This window comes from Pelodiscus sinensis, chromosome 5 (assembly GCF_049634645.1).
Source record: "Pelodiscus sinensis isolate JC-2024 chromosome 5, ASM4963464v1, whole genome shotgun sequence".
NCBI lineage: Eukaryota > Metazoa > Chordata > Testudines > Trionychidae > Pelodiscus > Pelodiscus sinensis.
In genome coordinates, this window is record NC_134715.1 from 65,581,366 (window position 1) to 65,599,684 (window position 18,319).

At 39.3% G+C, this 18,319-nt stretch overlaps 1 protein-coding gene across 4 annotated transcripts in view; it reads left to right on the forward strand.

Moving 5' to 3' along the window:
• Positions 1–18,319, forward strand: part of PALLD (palladin, cytoskeletal associated protein) — a 324,324-nt gene that overhangs the window by 196,851 nt on the left and 109,154 nt on the right. The gene's annotated exons all lie outside the window — the stretch shown is intronic.

Consider the following 18,319-nt stretch of genomic DNA (forward strand, 5'->3'; position numbering starts at 1 on the left):
TGATCAGTTTCAGCAGCGGCTGACGCCAGTTCCGACTTGCATACAGATTCAACTTAAGAACAAACCTACAGTCCCTATTTTGTACGTAACCCGGGGACTGCCTGTATCGGTACTCTATTACATGCACTATTTCAGTGTCTTGTTGAATCTGTGACTACACATTGGGTCATAAATTTAAATCTAACTCTCTCTATGAAAATACTGCACCACTATTTCCTAAGCTTCTGCTTCACTTTCTGTGTATCCAGTTTTAAAGACCGTGTTTATACAATCATGGAATGTTAGATGGAAAAAGAAACACGCAACTATTGCAGCTCCTTTGCCAAGGCAAAATGTAATGTCATATTTAAAAAATAATAATGCTGTGCTGTCCCTAAAGTGCATAGTTTAAAATATTTAGTGAAATAAGTCTGGATTTTGTGTTTACCATTGATTTTAGCTGTTGACTGTGAAGAAAATATGTATCAAGTCCTTTTATATTTTTTCTTTTAGAGCATCAAGATGCATATGCTTTTAAATTTTGCATCTAGTTTTTGTTTATTGCATTCGTACCATTTAATGCTCTGCATAATTCAGGACCTATTTTTAGTAATTGTCTTAGGACTTAGGTTAAGCTCTCAAAATAATTTTGACAGCATAAGTATCTAACAGCCCTAAATTGTTTTTGGAAGCAAGAGTATTTTTCTTTTGCTGTAACCAAAGCCTCATTTAATGAACTTCAGAGCAATGGTAAAGCTTTACCTCAGATAAAAATATTATAAATTACTAAGAGTAGTTGCTTTGATACAAATGCAGAAACAAATCTGAGAAAATGAAGATTATTTTTAGGTATGAGTTGGTTATTAAGTGCTACTTTAATAATCAATTTTGAATTTTAAAAATATCTAAGTCTGGGCCCTCCAAATCTCTATTTTGAGTTGCAATATCCTGAGCATCCATTTTCTGTGCTTTATGCTAGCTATGTGAAAGTGTTGAATCGGCTAACCAATAAGCATGAGCTTATCAGTTACTGTAACGGTTACACATTGGCTCGCAACCCCGCCCCCTGGGTAGAGGGCTATATCAGAGCCTGAAGCTCTGGGTGGCAGTCAACTTCCTGGGGTGGGGCCAGAGCTGAGAGTGGGGCAGCAGGCAGGTGCCAGTGCACACAGGGAATAGGCTTAAAAGCAGATACATAAGCAGCAGTGTCGGGCAAACAGGGCATCAGACGGGAACCCGTGTGCCCTAGGAACCAGCTTAAAAACTCCTGGGGAGCCGGTTGTCACCCTGCACTGCAGATTCTGCGGTATGAAACTTATGCCAGGAATGGGGTTGGCAGCTGGGAGCCATCATCTCCCTGCATGCAATGGCTGCCAGCCCCTCTCCATGGGAGGCATCTGTGGGCTCGTTAGTATAAGCTTTATACTACAGAGCCTGCAGAGTGTAACCATGAAACTGCTAAGATTTTTAATAGTTACATGGTTACTTAATTAACCGTTTTAAACATCTATACTTTTATACTCAAATATTGAATTAATTTCCTTTCTATGTGGTTTCTTGGAAGCAGATTTTAAGAACCTGCAGTATCCTAATATTAGGTTATCCGAAAAGATCAGGTAGGTTTTGTACTTACTTGGAAACTACTAAATTCCCTCCATTCTCATGCTACACAATTCCACAAGTGCCTTTGAAAATAGCTACGAATGAGAGCCAAAAAGTGAAGAAAAGAGAGGGTTTTTTCAACATAGAAATTATTTAATCTCCTGTGAACATTCCCATACCTAAATTCAAGAAAGTTACCTTAGTGTGTTCCTCTTGTGCTAGTTAGAGTAGAACCCAGACACATTCCTCTACGATTATCTGGACATTGTGATATTTCACAGACCTTTTAACATAAGGAAATAGTAGGAGTGCTTAATGGTTTTTATCAACGTTTCGACATTGTCTTAAATCTGAAATGGTTAGGTCTAGAGAAGGATACTGCTTAAAAAAAAGACAAGCTTTATTTTTAAAAAATCTCTTCTTTTAAAAATATTGGCTAGTAAGCTTGAAAACCATTCACTGTTTCCATTTTATAAGTGACTGCTCTGCATATGTGGTAACTTAGAATCAGTTTTTAATATTAAGTTTGGTGTTTTCTAGTATTTATTTGGAAAAAACAGATTGCTCTGAGTAACTCTAGCGTGTGACTGAACTGCTGAATGGGCAGTCCTGAAAACTAAGGACCCTTTATTTATTCATAAAACAGATACTGCAAGGACTAGATAAATGCATAGGCAAACTAGGCACATGTCTAGCTGATTATCAGAGCACCCACTTCCTGTTTTTTTGTTTCTACTGATGGTACACATTTGCACATGCCTCAGTGCACATAATTTATTCTGTACATAGATTGAAAAATCTGCACATGGATTGAAAAGATTAGAAGGAACATGGGCCCTCCCAAATCTCAACCCTCTGCCTCAGTCTGGTGAAAATGAGTGAGGGTGGAGGAAAGCGAGTGGCAGAAGGAAGGAAGATGGTAGGCAGGGCCTTAGGGAAGAGGCAAGGCATGGCGCAGTGAAGGGGTGTTCAGTTTTGTGCTATCAGAAAGTTGGCAGCCCTATAGGCATAAAGTAAGGTTGCTGTAGCACTGCAAAAAGCTAGAACTAGAAGATCACATTTGTAGTTTTCCAGAGAGGACTAAATTATGCTGATTATTTTAGTTTCCATTTAAATGCCCACCATTTGAATGCATTTTGTGTCTAAAAACAATTGTGTGGATTTAGATGCAACCTAAGTTCAGAATAGTTTCATTTTACCAAAATACCTGTAGATGTTTCAGATAAAGCTGTTCTTTAACATCGGTTTCTTTAGTTCAGTCAGTGAATACAACCTACCAAAGCAAAGTTTCTGTAAACATAGTCTGAGAAAAAGTTCAACATGGTAGTCCTTTTCCTGACCCACTTCATACTCACTTGCTATCAGCATTATTAGTGGGTGGTTGTAATAACCTCATGACCCACTAATATCGCAAGAAAACTTTAGGAAAACATTCTGATAATATATATATTATATAACCTTCCATAAATATATATTTATATATGTATTATATCCAAGGGAAGAGCAAATCTATCTATCTATATCCAAGGGAAGAGCAAATGCTTAGTACTCAAAATACTCTGAGAGTAGAGGATCCTGCTCTTGGCACAGGAATACAAGGCAGAGATTCGGAGCTCCAACTGCAGCCCGAGCCCAGATAGAACCACAGTTAAACAACTACTTAGCTTTTGAGTCTACTGGTCTAGTCCCTTGTCTGCCTGCCTCAGGCAAACATACAATGTAAATGCGTAACCAGACCCTAGATTAGCAGTTCCCAACCTTTTCCAGATGGGGACCCATTTTGACAATTCAGGAAGACTTGGTGATCCAGGGCAATTCAAAAAATGTGTGAATGGCTCCTTAAGAGCCACCTGGGGAGACACCTAGTGACCCTTTTGAAATGTAATGGCGACCCATATTTGGATCCCGACCCATAAGTTGGGAAACCCTACCTAGATCCATGTAGGGTCACAGACTCCCTTGGACCTTCTCTGTTGCTCTACTCTGTGCCAGCATATTCAGAGCCAGTCTGGAGCCCTTAGTAGGGACATTAACACAAAGGATAAGCCTCCTACAGGGCTATTTCACCTTTCCTCCGTTATGCTGGACTAGTACCTAGTAGGAGTTCACTGGCACAGGGGACCTTGCATGCTTTGATTTCACCTCCAACAACCCTCTCAAATTAGAATGTTATGGGACTCCCTTAGACTATCATATTGTAGGCAGCACTAATTTTCTGTGCTTCAGCATTCTCAGGCATCATATCAAGGTTTTGCATAGACTGTGCCATTTAATTCAAAGAATATGGGCCCATACTGAACTACCACATGTAATATCTATTGTAGATTTCCTATTAGAGCAAATCTAGTCTATAGGACTGATCCTATCATGTAAAACAGGGATTTTCTCTAATGATACTAGATATAACAAAAATGTTGAGATATTATCAGGAATTGTATGGGAGTGGCATTTTCCCCAGTAATGGGATTTGACAGCCTGCTACTTACGAAGCAGGCAAATAATTGCTTATTTTGTAGTCCTTGTTCTCGATTTTGTATTTGCATGTAGATATGTTTCTCTCATAATTAGAAAAGGGCTGACAGATAGTTTAGATAAAATAAAAGCAGAATCAATTGAAATATTGAACAAAAGCCTTTTGCATATAAAAAATATTAGGATAAATTTTTGTTAATTTTCCTTTTTGCATGTGATTTCCTTGTTCAGGCTGGCCTAAATAGTATGAAACACCCTGTCCTCAGGATCTAGTGTGCCAGGCCGAAAGTTGTCCTCATTTGTTATGTCTGGTCATTAACTTTGGTCATTAAGGGCCAGATTTTTCAGAAATATTCAGTCTTCTTTATACATGCAGTTGCCCTAAATATACATTCAGTGATACTAAGGCGTACTAGTTGGATGTTTGTGGGTAGGTACTGTATGCATCCAAGTGCAATGAAGCACATGTCTAAGGATTTTACCTTGTAACTGATCGCACACAAATTTGAAGTACTATATTAAATATATATGACTATTTACTGTAGTCCTTCACAATAGTTGCTTTTTAAGAATGATAGGATTCTTCCCTGGCATATGTGAAAGGTGCACTGTTTTATATGGAGCGTTTAAGCAGTTCAGAATGAATCATGTAAACATGCTGAACCAGAATCATTTGCCTGTGGGCGTGGATCTGTTTGCATTTATTTACCAGTCTGCTTAGAAACAGAATAAGAAACATTTAACAATTGCCTTTTAGAGAAGAGTCTGAATGACTTTTTTATACAAAGAAAATATATTGCATATCCTACAAAAGCTTGTAACCACTTAGTGTAATCTGAAAAGATTATGTCAAAGTTTCCTCTTCCAACTCATTTGCACACACTATAAATCATTAGTTCCTCTCTCCTTAGATACAATTCCAGGCTCCTGTGTAATGGTGAAGAATGTTATAATTCTTTCTCCCATTTTAATCCTTCAAAGGAAAGTAATGTTGGAAGCCAATACTTTGTTATAATACTTTGAAAATCAGGCTAATCTGCTCCCACGTAATCATGTATATTATGTTTTCATGGCTGCCCATGAAACATTTTAAATTTAATCAGACTGTAAAAATGCTAGTGACAAGTATTTCCAGAATTAGCACAAAATCTTCTCAAATAGTTGGTGGAGAAAAGTTTAGTACCCAAAGATATGTGGGTGAAAGTGGTCATGAAATGATAGAGTTCATTAGTAGGAGGGAGAACAGCCAAAAAAAAAACCCAACAGATTTCAAGAAGGCAGACTTTAGCAAACTCAGGGAGTTCATAGGAAAGATCCCTTGGGAAACAAGACTCAGAGAGAAACAATTGAAAGTTGACATTTTTTCAGACACACATTATTAAGGGCACAAGAGTAAACTATTCCACTGCTATGGGAAAGATAGGAAGTATGGCAAGAGACCACCCTGGCTTAATCGGGAAATCTTGAATGATCTAAAAATCAAAAAGAAGTCCTACAAAAAGTGAAAACTAGGTCTAATTACAAAAGATGAATATATAAACAAATAACATAACTATGTAGGGGCAAAATTAGAAAGGTCATGGCACTGAACAAGCTCAAACTAGCTAGACACAGGGCACGTCTACACAGCAGGGCTAAAACCAAAATAAGCTACGCACCTTAAGCTACGTCAATTGCATAACTTAAGTCTAAATATCTTACACAGCATGTCTACACAGCAGGAAGTCTGAGAGAGCACACTGCCTCTGACTTCCCTTACTCCTCATAAAATGAGGGTTAAAGGAGTCAGAGTAAGAAGTTCTCCAGCTCAACATTATTTCAGTTTTTTCGAAATAACGGCTTTCTGTGTAAATGCGAACTGTTATTTCAGAATAACTTCAGTTATTCCAAAATAACACTGCTGTGTAGATGTACTAATAAAGGGCAACACGAAAATATTCTACAAATATATTCGAAGTAAGAGGAAAACCAAGAACAGGGTAGGCCCATTATTGAATGTAAAACAATAATAGAAAATGTGGAAATGGAGGCGGTGGTTAATGACTTCTTAGTTTCTGTTTTCACCAAGAGGTTTGGAGTGATTGGATGCCTAACATAGTGCAAATGTGACACATTTAGCCAGGGACTGAACAAAGACATTTCTTGGATGGGCCGTTATATTCAACACCCAAATGACATCAAAAGCTAAGTATTGGGCACTTACAACCCACTCCATTAGCCTCATTTAGCAAGGACATTTAATTGCCTGGCTTTGGGTTTTTCCTTCTCCTCCCTCCCCTCTTTTTCTGCTTTATATTTGACCCTCTGTGCTACTTCCTCCACATTTGTCATCTGTAGAAGTAAGTTGTGCCCATGAAAGCTCATTATGCTATTTATATTTTTTTGTTAGTCTCTAAGGTGCTATAGAACCATTCTTTTATTTTTAACATAGTGAATGCCAGTAAAAATGGAATAGGTTCAGAAGCTAAATTAATGAAATAATAAGTTAAAAACTGAAGAAATGGCTTGAGGTAAATTGGATGAAATTCAGTAAGGACAAATGCAAAGTGTATGCCACACACAAAAATCAAGCAAGCATTCTGAGATGCATTAGCAGGAGTGCTTACGCAATGAAAGTTCTTTCATGTAGTCTTCCTTTATCAATGAAAGGAAGATATGTACATTGGTTGTCCAGCCTTTCCCCTCCCCCCCAGGTAACAAATATTTACACTGGGCTTGATAGTAAAGTACAAACAGTAGAATTTAAGTGTTTTCAAGTGAAAACAGATCAAAGTAACATAAGGGGGAATCGTCAGAGACATAACCAGCTTTTCAATATGTAAAAGTTTGTTACAAAGAAGAGGGAGAACAATTACTCTCTTTTATCTCTGACAGTAGGACAAGAAGCAATGATCTGGGTAGGTTGTGGAATTTCTATCATTGGAGATTTTTAAGAGTAAGTTAGGTTGTGCTTGGTTCTGCCACAAGTGCAGGGGGCTTGGTAACCTCCTGAGTTCCCTTCCAGTTCTATAATTCTGTGATTCTATGATAAAAACTGTACTACTTTTTAAAATATCCTGGACTGATCTCTTCAAAATCAAATGATTTTTGTCATTGATCTAAATTGCACAGTGTATAGGTCCACAGTTCTCATTCTTATCTGAAAACAGGCTTTTTGAGGGAAGGTAGAGGGGAAATTGCATGCTTTTATTGTTGTGTAGTACTGCAGACATGATTTTCTGTATGACTATATTTTCACTGGAAGCAAAGGCATGATTGGCACATAAATTGGCATACACACGTTACCTTTAATTTAGATAACATTGTTAGCAATAGTCATGAAAATGCGGCAGCACATGCGTGTACTAAAGCTCTTTGCCCTAGTACAACCCTGCTAAAGATCCTGGCTATGTGCTTGGGTTGCTGGACTACCATCAAATCTCTCATTGCCCGTGCTAGCTAGATAAGTTAGCATGGCTGTGGCTACTATGATACTGTCGCCCCTTCATTTGTAGTGTAGCCGTGCCTTAAATTAGTGCCAACAGTGTAACTTTGTTAGTGGATACTAGAGGACAGAATTACAAATAGTGTTGCAAGTTTTGTTTACCAGAAGATAATCTCAACTAATTATAAGATTTTCTTTCAAATGCTGGTCACGTTGGTGACAAAACTTGGTCCTTTCTGATTCTCTAAGAACAGTCAATAGGTACAACTGATTGGTATAAAGAAAAACAATGTGATTGTCCACAATTGGAAGAATGCTTAATATTAAATTAAAAATTAATGTTCATAGATTATATTTAGCACAATGAGTTTGGATATCCTCCATTCTGTTTAAACGTTACAAACAGCAGTTTCACAGTTTGTACTTTTCTATTTGTTCACTGAATAGCAAGAGGCTTGATGTGTTGTATGACAAATTATTGAAATACTGCTGACTTGTAATAGGGATGGTTGACAAATGCCAAACATCAAGATACTCAAGAGATACCTTTCTGATTACCAATTACTGTGGAAGAATTTGTAAAATAATGACTAGTAGTCCGTTACATGCACATAGCTTTGATTATACAGTTTAGAAAGGTGTGGCCCATCGTTCTCCAAAAGGTGGTACGTTGTAAGGTTTCATGAGCTCCCCAGAGTTTGATGTGCAATTCTGTAGATAACCCTCAAACATCTAAAATCAATTTTAAGATTAGAGGTTTGCTCTTCTGGCCTGACGTGAATGCATGACTAAAATGTTCAATTGTTGTAATAAAGTAAATTTTATCTATTTCAATTCTATTTAAATCTAAAATTCACATATACAAACATGGAATTAAGCTTATTATTCATGGAAATAATAAATTAAACAGAATAGAAAAATGCAAAGATATAATGGAAAAAATCTAGGTAGAGTGTTTTTCTACACAAGTTTTAGAATTAAATTTCTCACCAGCTTCCAAAAAACAGTACAGGCTTATTTCTTTTAATCTTGTCTAGGTAGTCAGTAACTAAAATGGTATTACATTTAAATGGTTAAAATAGTGTCTCCACAAAGGCTATGTTGATTCTAAAGTAAGGTTCCAATTATTTTATTACTTTTGCCTTCGAATTGCATACCATAATCTCTCAACATGCAGGACAAAGAAAGGGAAGATTTTTGGATAGCCCAGATAAACGCTGTATATCCCTCAGAAAAATCTGATTAATAGGTGAATAGAAAAAATTAGGCAATCCTAGGCAGCAGCCTTGTCTTGCACCTAGATTTTCTGCCAGTGTACTTACAGACTCTTCACACCAAGATGCAGTTAGTTTATAGTAAGGCTGCCAGCTTGGCTGGCAACAGAGTTTGAAGAAGGGATATCCAGAGCTAAGATCTTGAATTTCTATCTTGTGCTAATAAGCCAGGTTCTGAAGCTAAGGATGGCAGTAGACCCTTGTTCTCTATGGATGAAGGATAGAAAGAGATCCATTACACACAATAACCAGGGGATTACAGTAGCACTGTAATATAGGAATGTATGTACTAGTATGGAAGTCAATGGGCGTTGCCCTGGATTATGCCAGGGCTGAATTTCTCATTTATTATTTGCAAACAACTGATTGAGCTTGTAGTAATTGAAAATCTAGCCCAATTAAGAAGTAAGGACATCAAGTAATCATTCGAGTGCTAGAAAGTTTTTTAGAAAAAAATTAAAAAATTCTGTATTAACTAAATAGTCTGGATATTGTATCTCTAAGCTCATGAGATTCAACCATACCTGAATTTTTGGCTTGGGATCACTGTTACAATGAAGTACAGGTTGAACCTCTCTAATCCAGAACACTCTTGTCCAGAAACATCCATTGTCCGGAATGATTTTAGTTAGCCCAATGTCCACTTTTCATGGGTGTGCTCAAGTTTTCTGTGGTTCCATAAAGATCATTTATAGCCGCCAGTCCTGGCGCTCAGTGTTCTGTGCTGTTATTTGGCTCTAATTTACGCCTAAATGTCCTCTTAACAGCTCCATAACAGCGGAAGTGTTAGTAATGCTGCTAGATAATATTGACCTCCTGTGATCCAGAAAATTCTCTCATTCAGAACCAGTCAGGTCCCAAGAGTTCCAAACTGGGGAGGTTCAACCTGTAGCAAGCTTTTTATGTGAATTTTCAAAATTCAAAACCATAAAATAAGTATTCTAGAAATAACATGTCCAATCTGATTAAAATCCTCATGTATGAGGAAACTAAGAATAATGGCATCAATTCCATCCTCATCTTTCACCTTATTGAGTGTCACAGTTTGTGAAGGTCTTCACTTCTCTGGGGTCTTTTGCAAGTCCTTTGCAGTTAAAAAATGTTATAGAAATGAACTAAGTGTTGGCCTTAATACTGAATTCCTTTGCTGGGAAAGGACGTATTGTACAGTAAGCGAAAGCCTTAATGTTACAAGAAATAAAAACTGGATTGAGAGTCATATAGCACTGGTATATATTTATTGCTAATAGAAATGATTGTCCGTGAACACACAGTACTGTATCTGTTGGAATTGGCAAAGTGAAGTTAACTTAATTTAGCAATTTACTGGAGTATCTTGATCTTTACACAATGTTTAAGTGATATTGGGATCATTGTTTCCATGGTCTTTTTAAGTATCTGACATATGACAGTTTGCAAAAAATAGAAAGTGAATACAAATCAGGAACATATGACTAAACTTTTAAACCATAAAAATGTTATGCACAAAAATCTAAAACTGAAACATTACTATTGAAGGTTTTTTGCCGTACATTCAATAGTACATATAATTTTAAAAATAAGACAAATATAGGAAATTGTAGATTCCAATTTATGTAGAAACAAATTTGTTTCTGTGTAACCTCAGTAATGTCAGTAAGTTTAGTACAGAGAAGAATGTGTCCTGTAGTACCAGACACTGATGAATTTGTACTAAATTAAGTTGCCTCCTTGCTTCATTCTTTTCAAAAAAAAAAAAAAAGCCATGGAGATTGATGCTCACAGATATTGGAAAGTTCTTAGCAGGGCCACTCACAATTCCAACTATATGCAAAATCTCCATGCTGAAAATCAAAATCTAACACTATTGTTTATGCAGCCTCAGTACAGTATCTGAGTTAGTCTGTAACTTTAAAAACAAGTAGTCCTGTGACACATTAGTGACTTGCCAAAATATATAGTATCATGAGCTTTTGTGGGGAAAAAGCCCACTTCATCAGGTGAGTTGGAGTTCTATATAACAGCAAAAGTGCCTGTCAATTGTAGCACTCATGTTAATGAGGCTAATTAAGTGGGCTAGATATGTCCCATTCATAGCTTTTGATGTGACAATGCGGATGTTAAAGGCAGGGGAAATTGACTTTGAAGTGCATTAACCAAGGTAATAATGTCAAATTTGTAGATGAATTCCAGTTCTGCAGTCTCTCTGTTAGTTGGGTGGTGAAATTCCTTTGTAGAAGAATGGCTACTTTTAAACCCATGATTTGAGTGACCAGGCAATTTTGAATCCTATCCCATCCAAAACCAGAAAACATCTTATAATTAACTAATGTATTGTTCCTCAGTCCATGGGTAATGAGGGAAATCCTGTACTGGGTAGTCTTTCTAGTGCAGAATCAGGGTCTTGGAATATAGCCTGTCATTACACCAATCAGTCCCTTTTCCTGTGATTGTAAGAAGCAGAACAAATAGCTAAATTTGCAGTTTCTCAACTCTTGTTTTTGATAATTACTTTCTAATTGTCTGGCTTAGCCTGAAAGAGGAAAATGAGGATGATGCTTTTGTTTGTGGACTTACAGCAGGTATAGCAAGGCTGAAGGATATTGAAAAGCGTAGGGGCAGTAGGTGAAGACCCAGCAGGGGAAGGCAAGTCCAGGCCCCAGCCTTTCCACCTGAAGCCACACCGCTTTCCCCAAGTATATGCCCCTTCAACATCATCTCCCCCCACCAAGCCCTGCTCAACCTCAGCCCTCAAGTCCAATCCTTCTTGGCCACCCAGAGGGCTGGGGCTGTCACGCTGCTGTCCCAGCCCTTCCGGGTGACCACGCAATGTAGGCAGTTTTGAGAAGACAATGCCTTCCCTTGCCTACAATACTTGCCACCCATGCACAGGAGTGTGGGGATCCCAACTTGCCAGGAGTCTGATCCCAGTTATACCAGCTTTACCTAGCTTAGTTCATCGTCATCCACAGACGTTGGTATAAAAAAAAAAGTAAGAGGCAGGGATGCATTTGGTAGTATGGGATGGTGTGGCAATAAAGAATAAAAATAATTCTCTGAAACCTGCAGGTTATTGTTTGTATTTGCAGGCATTTCACAAACTGAAATCCTTAGATTAAGTTTACTAGGAGTGGTCAGTTTTCTATAAAACATCATTTCTTGACAACTGTTTATTATTTTCTCCTTCCTCAACCTGTCCCCTCATCTTTACGCTATTTAGGGGGTGACCTAGAGGCTTCCAACAGGGCAGTGTTTCTCAAAGTGATTTGCAGACCCATTCTGAGAGAGCTGCTAACTGGCCATTCCTGTTTGTTTATTTACTGGCTCCACAGTCAGAGCCTCGCAGCTCCCATTGGCTGTGGTGGGCCGAGCTGCTACTTTCTGTGATTTCCCCTTGGCTGCAAATGGCAAATCACAGCCAATGAGAGCCGCAAGGCTCCGTGGCTGCGGAGCCGGTAAATAAACAGGATCGGCTAGTTATGAGCTTTCTCAGACTGGGTCCACAGACCACTTTGCAGTGTTTCTCAATAGGAGAAACAATGTTCATTAATGTAGTTATCATGTAGTACTCTTAAACTTCTTTGTCTGTGATTTGTTCTCTGCATTGTAACTAGAAATGGGCTCTAACTGCAAAATGTAGATCAACTCCCACAAAGTTCAGGATTATAAAAAGTTGTGCTCTTAGTCCAGACCCATTTCCTTTTGTGGAGGAGGATGGTTGATTAAAATCTCTTGCAGTCTTGTCCATTCTAAAATGAGCCAATAAACTTGTACAAGTATGGCTCATTCTGGGGATGCAGATTGAAGCTGCCTCATACAGGAAAGTATTCAAATACCTGATTCAAGGCACTTAAAAAAGCAAAAGAAGAAAATTAAGGGGTCTAAAATGTTCAACAGCATCCTTTAAAGCATTTGTGGTTGCCATTACATAGATTTAGGTTCTGGATTAAGTACAAAGCACAATCCCTGAAATTTGTTTGTGGGCAGCTTTACTCTTTTATGAATTTACTCAGTTTAGTCTAAGATTGTCATGAAGATATTTCTTTGCCAAATGTCTGAACAAACTTTAGAGACTCTTGAAAGCCTTTTAAGTCAGTTTTTCGTGAGGACAGAAAACCTGTAAAATTCTTCTGCCAAACAGGCTGCTTGGCAGGTCTCCTGCTCTAGTGACTCAGTCTGAGGTGAGTATGGCTTAGTTTTTAATCAGCTGCCGCACGCTAGTGAGAGGAAAAATTATGTTGTAAGCAAGTAATATTTTTTAATCGTGAGGAGCACTTCCAAAACATCTGAAAACATATTCACTCAGGAATGGATAAGATAAGATAGAAATATGAACACCTAGGACTGCATGCCTACGAGACCCCCTTATGCCTTTGGCAAGTTACTTGCAACGCTGGAGCCTTTCCAGCACAGAGACCAGATGCAGCAGTGCTGCTATTTCCCTACTATGCAAGTGGGCAGGCAGAGGGGCATGTAGTGGGCAGGGATCCTTTTCCTACCTCCTCCCACCAGCTTGCTTGGCCCATGCACTAGAGCTATGGGGACATAATCAGTGCAGTAAAAGCAGTGGTATAAATTAATTCCCCCTGGAGCAGTGGGGAAGAAGGTTATTATTGTGTCACAGTTTGGCTCCTGCCCTGCTCATGGAGCTGTGCATGCTAGTCCTTACTAGGGCTGAAATGATGAAGAGTTATAACACAGCCTTAGGATTTACTGTAAAAAGAGAGTCTATAAATACTATTGACCCCTTGGGTTCATATCTTCAAAGCCTTTTACATATGTTAGGAAATTATACTTTTTAGTGCCATATTCTCCTTTCAATCCTTGTTTAGTTCCCACTAAAATTAATCCAAAAATATATAAGGGGAGGGATGACTTGAGGAGTGAAGAATTAAGATCTTGTTCAGTTTAGAATGGCAGGTTTCCTCCATCTGTTTTATAGATATGGTTATGGTGTAAGAAGCAATGAAAATTCAGTGAGGTTACCACATAAGGAAATTGGTATGTGTTTATCAATCTTTATGGGAAATAAGTCCTAATAGAGCTCTAGCTGTAATAAACTAACATGTTCTAAACCTCTGAGAAACATTACTCCATCCTCAGCTTAGAACAATTGTGTTTTCTTTACCATAGGTCATTCTGCCTTTATTTTCTGTAAGTCACCACTTACAACACTTTCCTGTTCAGAAAGCATTTCCAAAGTTGTAAAAGCAATAATATAGGTCCACAGGTTTCTATTCTTTGCATTTCTGTCTGTCTTGTATTAAATCCCATCTCTGCTCTGCCTATATTTTTATTGATTTTTAGCTTTTCCTCTTGATATGTCTTTTGCTTCATTGAGCCCCAAACCAACTAACGTTACGGGCACCCAGCCAGGATCACATAGCGTTTGGTTAGTATACTCCCTTTCAAAGTAGTTTAGGAAATGTTCCTTACATACTTCAGCTATTTGACAACGCTGTTTAACTTTTTCCAATTTCACCCTCTTAACATCTTATTTCCTTCTGCTTAATGCCTTCCAGTTCTGGGAAAAGGAATTAGAAATATGCTTCATCTTCAACCATGTTCTATCAGACTTTTCTTTTTAAATATCTTGCTTTGTTTCTGTATTAATTGCAATGTGCATTTGTTTTTCTTATTTGAGTATGTATGTACGTGTACACACACACACACACACACACACACACACACACACACACACACAAATAAGAAAATATGTAAGAAAGTATATATACTTTCTTAATGCCACAATTGATGATCATTTAGATCCATGCCTAATCCTGCAATCCTGGCATGAACCCTAAACTTCCAGGGACTTTTTAATTTGGGTGTGCAAGGAATGTAAAATCAGGCAGTTGGAAAACTGTTTAGTAGAGTTTGCTCTTTTTGCCTAATATATATATATATATTTATGTTTAAGGATTTCCATGACTGCTAGAAACTTGTTCCATTTGTTCTCAGCTAATATACATTCCATTAACATTGTGTGGCCAGGGGCCATTTGATTCCTCCAAGCTTTGCGAGGTTTGGTTTTGAAGTTTGCTGTCTGAAATCATTCGTCTTTAAATTAGTGACTCTTGGTTTTTTTCCCCTTCTTTCCCAGTCCAGTAAATATAATTAATTGCTTGCTTCAAGAAGTGGAGTCTTTATTTGTATCTCATTTATATTCTGTGGTTCAGCATGTAAGGCTGAAACAGGCAGTATTTAGTTTGACAATATAGAGCAAGAAAGATGTATTTTTAATTGAGATTTCTTTGCCTTTTGTTCTCTTCTTTCCAGGGACATCCCAATATGACATAACTTTCTCAATCCTACTGCTTGGCTGGTTGTACTACTGCAGCATGCTTTCTTGCTGTTCAGAAGTGCATTTGTTTTGTTAGGACTAAGTTCACCATTGAACAGCAGTTTTTTAGTTCAATTTTGTTTACTTTTGCCTATAGTAATGACATTTGACCCAATTTTCCAAGATGCTGACTACCTTCCTGCAAGGCACTGAGGCCAAACCCACAAAAGCTCTTCGGCTTCAGGCTCCACAACACACAATTGACAAAACTCACACCTAACCCTGAAGCCACGTAAACTTATTCAGTGACTGAGTTGCTACTCTTGGATATGTGCAGTGCTGCCTCACTCTTGCTGCCCACGTGCCAAACCAATCCATGAACCGGGGAAAACAGGCATTTACCTACTTATCATGATGAGCAGAGACCTGCGTGCCCTATCTTTCTTTCTCTCTCCCCCCCCCCCCCCCCCCCGCTCCCACCCCCAGTCTGGTAGGAGCGCTTGGGTGTCACCTAATGGATCATGTCCCATTCATATTATGGCCTGTGGAGAAGCAGTAGAGCTGGTGACCCTCTCCCCCCACCCCTTATAATTTTTAGCCTGAATCAGATGTAGACAATCCAGGTTCAGCTTGGCCCTCTGGCCCTCTCCTTTACTGTATATAAGAGAAAGAATAGGTTTTATAGCATGACAATGTGTGAAGCTGTAAAATGAAAACAGTAGTCTTTCAGAATAGATTTTCCATACGCTGAATGGACCCCACAGAGCAGTAAACAACGTTTCATTATAATGTATGGTAATGGGATACCTGAGGGGATTTCTTTTTTTGCCCAGGCCAGGAAGAGACTTCCTTTGGATTTGGCAAATAAATTACCGAGGAATGCTTTTTGGCTCTAGGTAGATATCAGCACAGATTACTCTCTCTCCCTCTCTCTGTGTGTGCATTTAAAAAATACTTTGTGTCTGTGGCTATGGTCTGTAATTTTTTAATGTAGTAATAATATGGCATTAATTAGCAGACATGTGACACAGTATCCTAAGGTCTTTTAATAAGCAGTTTTGTGTCCAAATATGAACTAGGTGTATTAGTATTGTGACAGGCTTGATATACATTTTGTTTTCAGTTTATTCAAAGTTAAAAATTTTAGCTGAAAGTACAGGCAGTCCCCGACTTACGCGGATCCGACTTACGTCGGATACGCAGTTATGAAGACGGACTGCAGGACCGCGCGGTCCCGCCGCCCGTGTACTCCCGGGCAAGAAAAGCTGCTCCGCATCTCCCTGGTCTGCAGACCAGGAAAACACGGAGCAAAGGGGCGCGCCTGGGCTGCCCCCCTGCCGGCTTCCCCCGTGGCTTTGTAAAGCCGCGGGAGGGGGGAGGCTCCGCTGCGCGAGCCCCTCCGCAGCTTTGCAAAGCCGCGGGGGAAGCCAGCAGGGGGGCAGCCCAGGCGCGCTGCGGCTGTCCCACTGCCGGCGTCCTCAGAGGCTTTGCTTCCTGTCTCCCTGGTCTGCTGGTCTCCAGCAGACTAGGGAGACTGGGAGCAAAGCCGCGGAGGACCCGGGCGGCGGGACCGCGGTGTGTCTCGTCCGCCGCCCGCGTCTTCCTGGTCTGCTGGGGGGGAGGGTGCGCAGCTAGTACACCCTCCCCCCCAGCTGACTAAGCTTTTCTCCGTCGCCTGTGGCAGAGCAGCTGGGGCGCTGCCGGTTGGTCCCACAGCGCCGCTCTGGGTGCTACTGGACCAACCCGGCAGCATCCCAGCTGCTCTGCCCCAGGCGTCCTGATTCAGCCGCTGCTGGTCAGTTTCAGCAGCAGCTGAATCAGGATGCCTGGGGCAGAGCAGCTGGGGTGCTGCTGGGTTGGTCCAGTAGCGCCGGATCGGCGCTACTGGAGCAACCCAGCAGCAACCCAGGTGCTCTGCCCCTGGCGTCCCCAAGTCAGCTGCTGCTGAAACTGACCAGCGCTGACTACAGGAAGCCCGAGGCAGAGTTGCTCTGCCCCGGGCTTCCTGGAATCAGCTGCTGATCAGTTTCAGCAGCAGCTGACTTGAGGACGCTTGGGGTTCTTAAGTTGATTCTGTATGTAAGTTGGAACTGGCGGTCAGTTTCAGCAGCGGCTGAATCTGGACGCCAGTTCAGACTTACATTCAGATTCAACTTAAGAACAAACCTACAGTCCCTATTTTGTACGTAACCCGGGGACTGCCTGTATACAGTTTGTCAGTCATTCTTTACTTGCATCCAACCAGTTGCCGGAAAATGTTTAACTTGTTCTTAAAAGTCTAGTTGGGATTCAAGAGTATGCATGAATACACTAGACACATAGTTTGTGTTAAAATGTTGTCCCTTTCCAATCAGAAACAGATTCATGTTATGATTTTCTAAACCACTCAGTTTTGTCAGACTCCATTTACTAGATGTGGCTTAATTGTGAATAAATTACCTCTGCCAAATAAGGGAATTTTTAGGAACAGTAACATAAATGATCATCAAGCCATTTATACTGTAACAAGCATCTTTTCTAATTATAACACTTCTATCAATTTCTTCCCACAATAAGTTGCTATCAGTAAAATTACTGAAAATGCTAAATAAATCTAGTAATATCATATTTCAAATATGCAGTTAATCTTAAAAGCCTATTTGTGAATCCAAATAGCTTTTTAAAACTAATGCAGTGTTTGTAAAGGTTAAATGCTACTTGCCAAGATTTCTCACCTGACAAGCAAGAAATCCAGACCAATGACTACATTGTGATGAATTGCACAGGGAATAATACACTTACACTGAAGAGTCATATTTTCAAATGGCTCCCTTAAAAAAAAATTATACCAATCAATACAGGTTTATACTCTTAAATATTTTCATTCTACTCTGTCAGTTTCATATCACCTTGATTCCATTTAGAACTAAGTAGATCCCAAATGTGCCATTTTTAAAGCTTTACACTTTAATGGACAAAACGTTTTTTTTCTCAGAAGATGAATAACCCAAAGAGGAAGTTTAAAGTATTCCCGTTTAGACTGTTCTGATTTTCCATGTTTGTATATTTAACATACAGTTGTGTTGAACTTCTACATAATACTTGTTCTGTAGCTTCTTCAAAATGATGATTATGTTGTTTCATGGAATTGCATAAAGAAACACCCACCTCAAATCGAACAATGAGTCTGGTTTTCTAAAATATCGTTTGTAAAACCTGTCTTTTTACCATTTCTAACCTGTTAACGAGGACGTGGAGTATTGCACATGTCTGGGAACTAATCTCTGCAGGTAAAATGTTGCATTATGTATACTTTAAACAGTTTTG